A 5,728-nucleotide genomic window follows, 5' to 3' on the forward strand; every position below is an offset into this window, starting at 1 on the left:
GAAATTTTAATTCAAAATCCTTATTTGGTATGTTTAATGCTAAATGTGATCTTCTGTTGAATTTTTTAGGAATTATATATGTTTGATTTTACATAAATAATCAAATGTGTATGTCATTCTCTTGGGTCTTTAATTAGTGTGTGTGTGTGTGTGTGTGTGTGTGTGTGTATTTCCTTCTTGAACTCTACCACAGACAACTGTATTTGCAAATATACAATTACAAATATACATCAATACAACATCAGATTTTGTAAATGGCAGACCATTTTTGGGTCAATTTACTTCTCTTGTTTGCTCTAATATTCAGCATTATATTCTATTGACAAGGTCTACTGCAATAAAAAATCCAACTAAAAAAAGTTGTTTACTGGCTACTTCCAGAATAGTTTATATGTTATCTTCAAGCATTTCTTTCTTATTAACTATGTAAAAAGTGATTTTAATTTTTATTTAACAAACTCACATTTGGGACTGAATGGAAAATTTTGTTTTTTGCATTGTTACGAGAATATATTAAAGGTAAAGACAATATTAGATGGAATAACTGTATTGCTGTCCAAGCATTTATACTCTGCAGTGCAGTAACAGATTTTGATTTCATTGTTGCTATTGTTGTTCTTAAAAATGTCCTATCTTTTACAAGAGCCTTTGGGAACAATCTCCAGGGGCAAACCTCTGATGCCTTCTTTGTAGCCAGTAGCTTGACTGCAGTACGGCTTTCACTCAACCAAGTGATGGAAAATATTGAAGTTTATCATGAATTTTGGTTTGAGGAACCCACAGATTTGGCAACCCAACTTGATATTCAAATGAAACTCCCTGGGAAATTCTGCAGGGCTCACCAGGGTATCTTGGAATCTCAGCTAACCTCTGAGAGTTACTATAAGGAAACCCTAAGTGTCCCAACAATGGAGCACATTATTCAGGTGCTTAAAGATACATTCTCAGAACAGCACCTCAAAGCTCTTAAATGCTTATCATGTAACAACTCAAATTGTTGTTCCAGTCATGGAAAAACTCAAATTCAATACATCAGAGGAACACCATGCTGACAACATAGAAGTGACTTACTGAATTACCCAATCCCGACAGGCTCTCAGAGGAGCTTCATTGTTGGAGGATCAAATGGGAACACAGGAGAAAAGATACAGAGCTTCCATGCACCATCTATGAAGCCCTCCACCTGCCTGAAATCAAGTTTTTTCCTAATGTATATGCATTGCTGAAGGTCCTGTGTATTCTTCCTGTGATTAAGGTTGAGGATGAGCGGTCTGGAAATGAACAAAAGAATCTTAAAGCATATTTGAGGAACACTTTGACAGACAAAAGATTGAGTAACTTGGCTTTGCTAAACATTAATTTTGATATAAACACGACCTGGATTTAATGATGGACACATATATTAAACTCTATACAAGTAAGTCAGAGCTTCCCACAGATAATTAAGAAACTGTGGAAAATACCTAAGAGTTTTAAAAATAGGCTTTCTTATATTTGATATTTGGAAGAAAAGCTGTAAGGTGTATGTAGGCCAATTAATCACTAAATATCTTTGCCTATGAGACTCCATTGAATACATTAGTAATTGATAATCTACCTGTTTAAATGGCTCCTTTTGAACTCTCCTCCTCTGAAGAGCTCTCTGTTCTTCCAGAAGAGAACACTGAAAGTGCCATGGTTCCTTCTGCATGATCTCTGCTGGTGGCACTCTGGAATTGTTTTAGTTAAGTCATTTTAGATGTAGCATTTATTATCCCTGTGGATCTCTACTCATTGGGTGTTATGAATCTTTGAAGAAATGTATTTTGAAGAGGTGTGGGAGGAAGGAATACATTTTATAAAATGGTTATAGTGAAGCCCACAGTTGACCTTTGACTAATAGGAGTTTAAAATATGTTAAAATGTACACTCTACAATTACAAAAATTTACCAGAGAAAAGCTTGTGAGCTCACCAAACAAGGATTTCAGTGTAGATTTTGTCTTTCTCAAATGAACTTAGAGAACAAATGACAGCTAAAGTTTGAATGGAAGAGCCTGCCTTTGTTCCACATCTCGTTGTTGCTGTTTATATTCCTTTGTGGAGCCTACATCATCCTAAGTCTTTTTAGCAGGTATATGTTGAACACTTCTGTTTCATTGTTAAGACAGAATCAGAAGCCATAGATACTGACAACTAATCTGGTTTTTTTTCTGTCTTTTTCCATGACTCTTATCTACTGCCTCATTTTGATTTATAAGGAAAACCCAGAAAACCCACAAAAATAAGTGTTGTGGTTTATCTAGAAAAATATGGAAAATATTCCTGTTATTTTTGGTGAAGAAAAAATCAATTTCATATAGTTTATTTCAATCTAAACGAAATGTGAGTTTTGTTTAAAAACAAATAAATAAAAACATCCTCAAAGAATGGGAATAACATTTTGCCATATGCTTTTATAAGAAAAAATTAAAGGAAGCATATATACATTTATACATATTCATATGTATTATTCAAAATTTTTCGTTACAGACTGATTTTATTATACAGTTTTTCAGCTGAATATTATTTTCTGGTTTCCTCATGACTATGATGTTCATTAAGAAATTCTCTTAATACTCATAAAATAAGTTAATATATATGAAATCCCACATTGTATAGATTTATTTCAAAATTCAGTATTTTGTTCTCTCTTCACTGATAAACCAGTCCAGTAAATTATTATTTTTAACACAATTATAATTTCTCAAGTGTTATAATTTCTATTTGGTTCTTTTTTATAGTTTCTGCTTCTCTGCTCAGATGTTCTTTTCATTTATTGTAAGTACATTCCATCCCTACCTTTACAACATATAGGATACCCCTTGTATTCTTATAATGAATTAACATTTTATTCTTAAGCTTTTTGAGATGGCTGCTATTACTTGTAACTTAAATTTTCCTTTTTAATAATTTCCCATAATTTTTCAAGTAATAATATGATATTAGCTTACCTTTATTGAATGGTTAACATATAACAAATGCTACTATACTACATTATATATTGTAAATACATTATAAATTATATATTATCATATATACTATACTGTAAATGATGTTGTCCCTATTATCCTATTTTGGTGTATGACATAAGAGTACAGCATAGTCTTCAGAGCCAAATTCCCGAGTTTATGTTCTAGCTCATTCACTGCATCACAGACAAATAGATGACTGAAAGAGAGTCATTTCCCTTCCCTAGTAAGAATTTTCTCTTTTACTGGAAAATGGCCACCATGCTGGGCAATATATGTTTTCATATCTTCTCATTCCTCATATCTCATAGATATGACCTTGGATTTGGGTCTAAGCTAATGAGTGTCAATTCCAGGTCATGGTACTATGAGTACTGTGTGCTTTTGTCATTCTGTCTTCCACCAGATTGCATGCTCAATGGTTTAACAGTCAACATGAATCTACCAGATGGCATAGTTACAAGATGGCATCAGCTAGTTTCCCTGACTCCCACTTCAAGGAATGCTTCTTAGGAGACCTGTCAGACTAGTTACATTTTTACTAGATTTTATATAAACAAAACCAAAAGTTTATTGTATTATTTCACTGAGATTCTGGACTTGCTTGTTATAGTAGCTAACCAATCTGATTAAAGGATAACTTTTTACAAGTGACTTACCCTCATGATGCCATAAATAAATAATTTATTGAATAAGCATATTGAATGATTAAATACATTAATATACATGGATGACTTAGATCAGCTTGTGTTTCATAGTAAGCACTACATAATAATATAGTTATAATAATAATTGTAGTTATTATTAGGCAAGCATATGTGGCATGTACTATTCTATTGCTAATTATGCACATAGAGAAACTGAGCTATTATTTGCTGGTTAAACAACAAGCAACTCTATTTGATTCTCTCCAGTCATAAAATATGTTAGACAGAAATTAGAAAAAATGTTAGCTGTAATCTAATTATTCCTTCACAAATTCCAACATAAAAATACATTAAATATAAAAAAAATTATACATGAAAACTACCTCAAAGTTTTCAGCAGATTACCAAAGTTTTCACAAAATCATTATAGATGCTACCCCAAATACCATTCCATTATTCTTGCTCCCGAAGAAGATTTGTTGTAGGATAAATAAATTTTGGTTTATATTGACAGACACAATTACTGAAAAATATAGCATGTTTTGACTGGTTAGTATATTTATTATTTGAACCTGTATAAGCTGGTCTTTCATGATGACTGAATCTGCAAGTAACATTCAACTAAAACAAGTTAGATTTCTTGAGGTTAGTTTTACACAGATTGGCTATAGAGCATTTGACATACAGGCCATAAGAGGAGGGGTCAGAACATTATAATGCAAAGGGAAATTAAGGCTGAGAGTATGGATTCTTACACAAAAATTTAATATAAAGGACATGTTTCTTATTTTCAAAAAATTACACTAGCCGATGTTTAAGACTAGGACTATGGTAGATGCATTTTTAGTTCATCATCATCTGCAAATGTCTTCATCTTGCCGTCATTCCCAAAGAATAGTTCCACAGGCTATAAAATTCAAGGTTGCTAGTACTTTATATTCCACATTTGAAAGAAGTGTGCTACTACTTGTGCTTTCATGGTTTCAAGTGGAAAATCTGCAGTTATTGAAAGTTATGTTCCCCTATAGGTAATATATCATTTCTTTCTGATTTCCAGATTTTTTTCTTTGTATTTAGTTTTCAAATTTTAATTTTGAAATGTCTGGTGTTGGACCTATAGATATTTAGAACTGGTATATCCTCTTGCTGATTTGACCTCTTTAGCAGTACATAATGGTTCCTCCTTGTCTTTTTTACAGTCTTTGATTTATAGTCTATTTTATCTGATATACATTAGCGACTCCTGCTCCTTTCTGCTTTCCAGTTGCATAAAATATTTTTTATACCCTTTCACCTTCAATCAATGTGTGACTTTATAGGTGAAGTGGGTTTCTTAAGACAGCATATATTGGGTGTTGTTTCTTTATCCATTCAGCCACTTTGTGCCCTCCAGTTAGATAATTGAGACCGTTTATATTTAGTGTATTATTGTTAAGTAAGGACTTGCCATTGGTATTTTGTCACTTGTTTTCTGATTGTTTTAAGACTTCTCCCTTCCTTTTTTCCTTTGTGATTAATGGATTACCTTTGGGCAGTATGTTTCAATTTACTGCTTTTCAGTTTTAGTGACTCTATTATAGGATTTTGCATTGTGGCTACCATGAGGCTTACAAAAGAAATCTTATAGATATGACAAGTTATCTTAGATAACAAATGAAAAAATAAAAACAAGGAAAGAAAAAGAAACAAATTCTATGCTTTAACTTGATCCTCCCTACAGTTTGACTTTTAGTTGTCTCAGTTTACATATTTTTATATCTATTAACTATTTTTTAACAGGTTGCTGTAGCTATTATTGTTTGTTAATAGATTTGTCTTTTGGTCTTCACACTAGAGTTAAGAGTGAATTGTAATGACAAATACAGTAAAAAGAGTCTTCTATTACTAAGTTTGTTGTTTACTTCCTTTTACCAGTATTTTATACCTAGCAAAGTTCTCTTTTGTACATTAGGTTTTTGTTTTTCTGTTTTTTTCTCTTTCAGATTGAATAACTCCCATTTAGCATATCTTACAAGATGGGTCTCATGGTGGCAAATTCTCTCAGCTTTACTCTACATCTTCTCCAGCATCTGTTGTCTCTTGACTTTTTAAT

The 5,728-nt window shown here is 32.1% G+C and overlaps 1 pseudogene; it reads left to right on the top strand.

Annotated features, from left to right (window-relative positions):
- Window positions 1–1,008: 1,008 nt before the first annotated feature.
- Window positions 1,009–1,467, top strand: LOC105727054 (52 kDa repressor of the inhibitor of the protein kinase-like; annotated as a pseudogene).
- The last annotated feature ends 4,261 nt before the right edge of the window (window positions 1,468–5,728 follow it).

The sequence above is a fragment of the Aotus nancymaae genome, unplaced genomic scaffold (assembly GCF_030222135.1).
Source record: "Aotus nancymaae isolate 86718 unplaced genomic scaffold, 86718_ANA_hifiasm-v0.15.2.pri h1tg000009l, whole genome shotgun sequence".
Taxonomy (NCBI): domain Eukaryota; kingdom Metazoa; phylum Chordata; class Mammalia; order Primates; family Aotidae; genus Aotus; species Aotus nancymaae.